The sequence below is a fragment of the Penaeus japonicus genome, unplaced genomic scaffold, assembly GCF_977035675.1.
Source record: "Penaeus japonicus unplaced genomic scaffold, GWHDUDI00000001_assembly GWHDUDI00000017, whole genome shotgun sequence".
NCBI classification, from domain to species: domain Eukaryota; kingdom Metazoa; phylum Arthropoda; class Malacostraca; order Decapoda; family Penaeidae; genus Penaeus; species Penaeus japonicus.
In genome coordinates this window covers 692,767-700,266 of record NW_028234419.1, presented here as the reverse complement: position 1 = coordinate 700,266, position 7,500 = coordinate 692,767, and positions in this window count along the sequence as shown.

Below are 7,500 nucleotides of genomic sequence, written 5' to 3'. Positions count from 1 at the left end.
CCTTTTTTTCTCATGCTTTTATTATTTTATCACGGGCGTTTGTAAATAGAGGTGGCGAACGCACGTAACCAGACCCATCTTAATTGGGACTTGTACCTGGGGTGTGGGACGAATAAGTCTCCCCACGGGGAAGTGAACGGGCCCCCTCCCTCTTCCTTTCGGCCCTAAGCCGCCATCCGCCGCTTCGGCGGGTGATTTTTCGGGCTTCCCCTCGACATTACCTTACAGGTCGCCCACCAATAATAATGGTGGCAGCGTGTGGGATGTGGTTACGTGTATGAGCTCCCTTGCTCTTGTTCCTGCCTCAATCCAGCAACATAGTTACTTCTGTCAGGCAAGCTTAGCAGTTTTAGTATTAGAAAGCCATATGTATTGTAGACCAAAAAGGTTACGAGCCTGAAGCTCTATAGATAGATTTTACACATGTGGCTTTAGTAGGAACAGGGAAACTGTTTTTTCTACTTTCCCACATCTTTTGTATGATCTCTTTAAAAACAAAGTGATCTTGAACCAGAACTGATTATAGCTCAAGTGATATTTGATTGTACCGAGACTTGTGATTTGCATTTTGTATACATTCCTAGATTCCTTACCTACATTTAAATCCTTACCTTTATTCTCCTCCCTTCGTCTGTGCCTTCGCCCTCGCCCTCTTCCTTCCCTCCTCCCTTCGTCTGTGCCTTCGCCCTCGCCCTCTTCCTTCCCTCCTCCCTTCGTCTGTGCCTTCGCCCTCGCCCTCTTCCTTCCCTCCTCCCTTCGTCTGTGCCTTCGCCCTCGCCCTCTTCCTTCCCTCTTCCCTTCGTCTGTGCCTTCGCGCTCGCCCTCTTCCTTCCCTCTTCCCTTCGTCTGTGCCTTCGCCCTCGCCCTCTTCCTTCCCTCTTCCCTTCGTCTGTGCCTTCGCCCTCGCCCTCTTCCTTCCCTCTTCCCTTCGTCTGTGCCTTCGCCCTCGCCCTCTTCCTTCCCTCTTCCCTTCGTCTGTGCCTTCGCCCTCGCCCTCTTCCTTCCCTCTTCCCTTCGTCTGTGCCTTCGCCCTCGCCCTCTTCCTTCCCTCTTCCCTTCGTCTGTGCCTTCGCCCTCGCCCTCTTCCTTCCCTCTTCCCTTCGTCTGTGCCTTCGCCCTCGCCCTCTTCCTTCCCTCTTCCCTTCGTCTGTGCCTTCGCCCTCGCCCTCTTCCTTCCCTCTTCCCTTCGTCTGTGCCTTCGCCCTCGCCCTCTTCCTTCCCTCTTCCCTTCGTCTGTGCCTTCGCCCTCTTCCTTCCCTCTTCCCTCCGTCTGTGCCTTCGCCCTCGCCCTCTTCCTCTGTCTTCCTTGTTCCCCGTTTTTGAGTGTACCACGAGCAGTAATGAGTTAAACTGTAAATTTCATCTTGGTGGAACTTTGTATCTTATCAATGCCAGTTGACCTTTTTGTATTGTGATAATTAAGTTTCTGGTGTTTTAAAGGTTTGTCATTTTAAATTGTGCTTTTGTATCTAATAGGTTTTCATTTGTTTTCATTACGTGTAAGGATTTGCTTAGTTCAATTTCTGCTTTTGCGGTTAGCCTGATACTGAGTGCTCTATTGTGAATCTAATAAGTACTGCATCGCGATAGTGGATCTAGGTGAATATCGTAGTGAGTGAATTACATTTTACCAAGATTAGAAGGTATTTATCAGTGAGTGACTTTTTGTTTTGTTGACTGTCCTGGTAATATGCATACGAGAGGAAAGGCTCAAAAAGGTGTTAGCTCGACTAGCCAACCCTCCACTAGGAGTCAGTCCACGGAAAGCCTCCCCCTCATAGTCCAAGGCTCGGACAGACTAGTGCGTGAGTCTGTCGCTGCAATGGAAGGGGAAATGTCAATGATCGAAGAGTTTTATCAAAGGATGGCAACTCTTATGGCCCAGAACGAGCAAAATTTGCTTGCCAGGATAGAGGAGTTGGCTCAAAAGAGTGATGAGCAGGCACGAGAGAGCAGTGATAGGCTAGACAGACTAGAGGAGAGGCTGCATATCGGTCATGCTTCTGGGGAAGCCGCAGCTCAGACTAGTGAGTTGGGGGCTCCATGTAGTGCTCAGGAAGCTTCGGGTCCCGCCGAGAGGATCACGCCACAGGCTACTGCAGCAGTGCCTGAAGCAGTAGACAGACCTCCGATAGCCACAGCAACTGAGGGCCTTACCCGGGAGACTCTCTTAGAGTGGGAGAGAAGGCTGAATAGGAAAGAAAGGGAGCTGGAAAAGGAAAGGAGGGAGCTTCAGCTTAACCCACTTGGGTTAGCCTCTAGTTTAGCTCATGCAGACCCTGGTCCTAATGCCCGTGACTTCTATAGGCGGCCTCAACAGAACGCTTACCTTCCAGACACAGCTAGGAGGCCCACTATAGTATCCGCTCCTCCCATCCTTAGCGGTGAACCTTTTAATGATAGTGTGAGAAGGGCTCCTACAGTTGTGCATCCTGAGAGGACAACTTCTGATTTCATTAGGAGAGTCCCTACCTCTGAGTCTGACCATACGATCTCGTATGTAATCAGCAGTCGTGACAATGTGCCTCATTTTAAAGGGGAAATTTCAGCCTGTGACCCCCTCAAGAGGAATCAGGAGATTGAATCCTGGATTCGCTCCATTGAAAACTTAGTCAGACCTCCCACTGGGGATGCCTTTATCAGAGCAGCCAGAGCTAATTGCCGTGGTAGAGCTGAAACCATGATTAATTCCGAGACCTTTGACCACATCACAGACTGGGCATTATTCAAAAGGGAACTGAGGAGGAAATTTAGGGGAACATATACCGCAGCTGACTTTTACAAAGTCTTGTATGACCATACCATGACCGAGACCCAAGCCCCGATGGACTTTTATCTCCAAATCGAAGCCTCAGTTTATCAAGGCTTCAGGGACCATAGGGAGGCTATTGGGGACCCCTCCGAGCTCATAAGAAGGGTCTTTTTATCAGGAATTCCCGGTTGGCTTAGGGATTTCCTGGCACTTAAAGATGATTGTACTTCTCAGCAATTGGCTGAGACGGCTCAAAGGGTTTGGAACTCTCGTAATGGCATAAAACATGGCCACCTCACGAATCGACATCAGTCACCAAACCCTCTTCCTGAGGAATACCATCCTCGGCGCCACTTTGGTGGGCAGTCACTTAGGACAAGAGACCCTTACAGCCTTCACCCTGTGACCGTGAACTCGCCATCCACCTCCATTCCTCTAGCCTCTCCACCTAGACGTACTCAGTCAGGCCTATGGTGCGACTTTCACCAGAGTACCACTCATAGTAACAATGAGTGTAGGGCTATAGCGATTTCACGCTCACCCACGCAAACAGGGCCTTATACGTGTTTCAGGTGTGGACAGAATGGCCATTTGGCTCGGGAATGTCGATTTCCGCGGCGCCAGGGAGACCGAGCTCCGAGTCCCACTGGCAGGATCGAAAGGAGCCAGCCATTCCCAGGCTACAGGGACCCCATTGAGAGTAATGCAGCTGAGTGTACACGAGAGGGACGGACGACCTCTCGTGGCACTCAATGTTAACAATAAAACCGTTATATGCTTTATAGACACAGGGTCTCAGGTCAGCATTATCAAGCCTAGTGCCCTTGGTATCATCGATCCTGATAATAAACTAAAACAGCAGGTATCACTAAAAATCCTGCAAGGGATTTCTGGGGAGCCTATCAAGTCCACAGCAGATGTGCCACTTGAGTTCCAGCTTAAAGCAGGACTGGCCTACATCCACCAAACTACAATTGCTGACTTGGACTTTCCAGGAGATGTGCTTCTAGGTATTGATTTTCTGAGAAGAGCCAATTTTACGTTACGATCTGCTGCCTATGCATCAACAGGCACCTTGATCCTAGAAGGCTGTCACTTCTCTGTAGTATATACAAACTCCACGTCTTTGAAGATAGCCATGGTCAGCAAAGATAAAGTAGATGCTTCCACTCAGACAACATTAGTGTCTGAACCTGCGCCAAAGCCTAACCCGGAGGCAACCGTTCACCTTGCTAAGCAGACCGTGATCCCATCCCATTCAGGAATGTTTCTGGAAGGATGTGTCTCTCGGTTAGGTCAGAGCGATGGAGATGTACTATTAACTCCCACCGTCACTGGAACTCTTGCTCTACCCCATTCAGTGACCACTCTTACTAAGAGACATGGTAATATATGGGCCATAAACCCCTCATCGCGGCCAATTAAACTTAAATGTGGGACCAGACTTGGAACTATAGCATCCATTGATGTGCTCTATAGTAATGCTTCGGAACAGTCTGTAAAACCTGACACGATTGGTCATGACGGTATTGATGACCTGGTACCTGCAAAAGAAAACTTTAGTAGTGCCTGCAACGGCAATATAGATCCTGAAAGGAAAGAAATGGTTAGTGACGTCCATGGCGACAATGTAGAAACTGGTAGGGAGCCTACAAGGGAAGCATTAATCCACACTGTTAGTAGTGGCAACACAGAGATTCTGGAGGAAGGAGTTGGTAGTAATTATAGGAATTGTCATCAGGAGGAAGTCGGTGCCAGGACCAATAAGCATCCTGTCGAAGATTCCTCCAAGTCCGATTTTGAATTGGACTCAGAAATGGAGTGGGACTACTCTGTATACCCTTATTTGGATGACATAAGTGAAGAGGGCGATTTGGACATTGAAGGTTCCGTGTTACCACCCTCTATCGCCCTAGCTACTTGTGAGGCAGCAAAAGAGCAATCTTTTATAGATGCAGAAGGAGCCAGTACATTGTCTCTGGATCACTTAACTCCTGAGCAAAGATGGGAGGTCCGAGAATTGCTGGAAGAACACAAGGGATTGTTTGACGGTGGAGAGGAGACTATTGGTCTCGTCCCGGGAATTCGCCACCGGATTAACACGGGAGATGCTAACCCCACATGCACCAGGCAATGGCGACTACCTCATGCCACCAAAGAAACCATCCGACAGCAGTGCAACTCGATGCTGCAAGCGGGTGTGATTGAGCCATCCACCAGTCCCTGGCTCAGTCCGGTTGTGCTTGTTAAGAAAAAGGACGGTAGCCTACGCTTTTGTGTAGACTACCGGGCACTGAATGCTGTCACCATTAAAGACACCTATCCTTTGCCTCGGATAGATGCTCTTATTGATGAGTTAGGGCCTATGGATACTTTTACTACTCTCGATGCTCGGGCAGCTTATTGGGCAGTCGAGGTAGAATCCACAGACCGGCCAAAAACGGCTTTCTCGGATGGTTACCGATTATTCCAGTTTTGCCGCCTCCCATTTGGTCTGTCAACAGCACCGACAACGTTCCAACGAACAATGAACATCCTTTTGTCCTCAGTACTTGGCAAGCATACCCTCTGTTATCTCGATGACGTAGTGATATACAGCAGGGGATTTACCCAGCATATGAGGGACTTGCAAGAGACCCTGACTTTGCTTTCAGCTGCTGGACTTAAGCTAAATCTGGATAAATGTACCTTTGCCGCAACTACAATAAATTTCCTTGGTTTCACAATCACGCCCGAAGGTGTGCTGCCTAACCAAGAGAAGGTGAATACCATTTCCAGAATGTCACCACCCCGGAATATTAAGGAGGTTCGCAGATTCCTAGGTTGTACTGGGTTCTTTCGCAAACATATACCAGGTTATGCCACCATATCCTCACCTTTGCACCTCTTGCTTAAGAAGAACCATAAATGGTCTTGGGGTCCTGATCAACAGATGGCTTTTGATGAGCTTAAAGAAAGGCTTACTACAGCTCCCGTACTTCGTCAGCCTGACTTTAGCCGGGATTTTGAGCTCCATACTGATGCCTCAGCAATTGCAATTGGGTCATGTCTTATGCAGAGAGGGGATGACAATGTGCCACATGCTATTGCTTACTTTAGCAGGAAATTAAGACCAGCCGAAACTAGGTATCCTGCAATTGACCTGGAGGCATTGAGTGTTGTAGAGGGTGTACGGGTCTTTGATTCCTATTTATATGGCAGATCTTTTACCATCTATACTGACCATAGACCCCTGACTCATGTCTTTTCTAGGAAAACTAAGTCCCCCAGAATGACCCGGTATGCCCATGATATATCCTTTTACTCCTTTAACATAAAGTACAAGGAAGGCCCTACTAACCATGTCCCAGACTTTCTCTCAAGGCAAGTCGCCAGTGCTGAAGTCCTTTCAGAAGAAAAGTCCCCATTATCTGTAGCTGCATTGGCTATTACTAATCTGTCGCCAGAAACCATTGCACAAAAGCAGTTGCAAGACCCCCAACTTGCTGATCTGCGGAGGTATTTACTTGAGGGAACAGTGCCAAGGAAGAAATGGCCTCTTCCATTAGCAGAGTTTGAAGTCAAGGATGGGGTGATATACAGGCTTAAGAATCTTCCTGATAGGATTTGTTATCAGCTGGTGGTTCCTGCTTCCTTAAAGAACTCTGCTCTCAAGGTTGCACATTTACCACCTCTAGCCTCTCACCCAGGTGTTCAGAGAACATACGAGAATGCCAAGGCTATGTTCTATTGGGCCAATATGCTTAAGGACTGCCAAGAATATGTGGCCAACTGTTTAGTATGCCAGCAATCTAGAGGTAATCCCCAGAAAGTCGCTATGGCAAACCCTCCGCTTGCTCAGTATCCCTTAGAGCGGGTGTCCATGGACATCATGGACTTTGGTCCAACTATACCTATGCGTTATGGGTTGTCTATACTAGACCAGCACTCTCGATGGTTGCAAATTGTGCCCCTGCGAAAAATCACTGCTGCTACAGTCCACAGGGCTTTCATTGACCATTGGGTGACTTTGTTTGGGCCACCCAGGGTTATACAAACAGACAACGGGGTGCAGTTCACCAGTGGCTTGTTCAAAGAGCTTGTGGATATGATGCACTCTAGTCATCATTATACGATCCGATACCACCCACAGGCTAATGGTCTGATCGAGAGGACAAATCGAGTAGTAAAGTCTGCACTCACAGCCTTAGTAGATAGACGCCCAAGGGTCTGGCATCATTTCGTTCCCGAACTAAGACTCCAAATTAATACTGCTATTCACAGAAGCACCCATGAACAGCCCCTGTATTTGCTCACGGGTCGACACGGCAATTTTCCTGTGGGCCTTACTAATGAGGCAGTATTTGCCGAGAATATAAACTTACAAGAACGTCTCAGTGAGGCTCGCAAAGCTGCAATTGCAGCCTCCAATGAATCAAGGGCCACCTATGCCAAATACTATGATCGAGGCACAAAAAGGGGTTTTCACCCTTCCATTGGTGCCCTCGTTTGGTATTATGAACACCGGAAACATACAGGAGCGGTAGCCCCACTGTCTGGTCGATGGAAGGGACCTGCGAGAGTCATAGCTTGTCTTGGACCAGTCACGTTTGAGATCAGAGATATACACACAGATGTCCAGATTAAGGCACACTTGAACCACATTAAGCAATTCAAGACCTCTAATGAATTGTCTTATGAAACTGAGGATGAATCAGATGGCTCTGATGATCTGGACCCTGATCCTGAGGGTTCGATTCCTACCAATG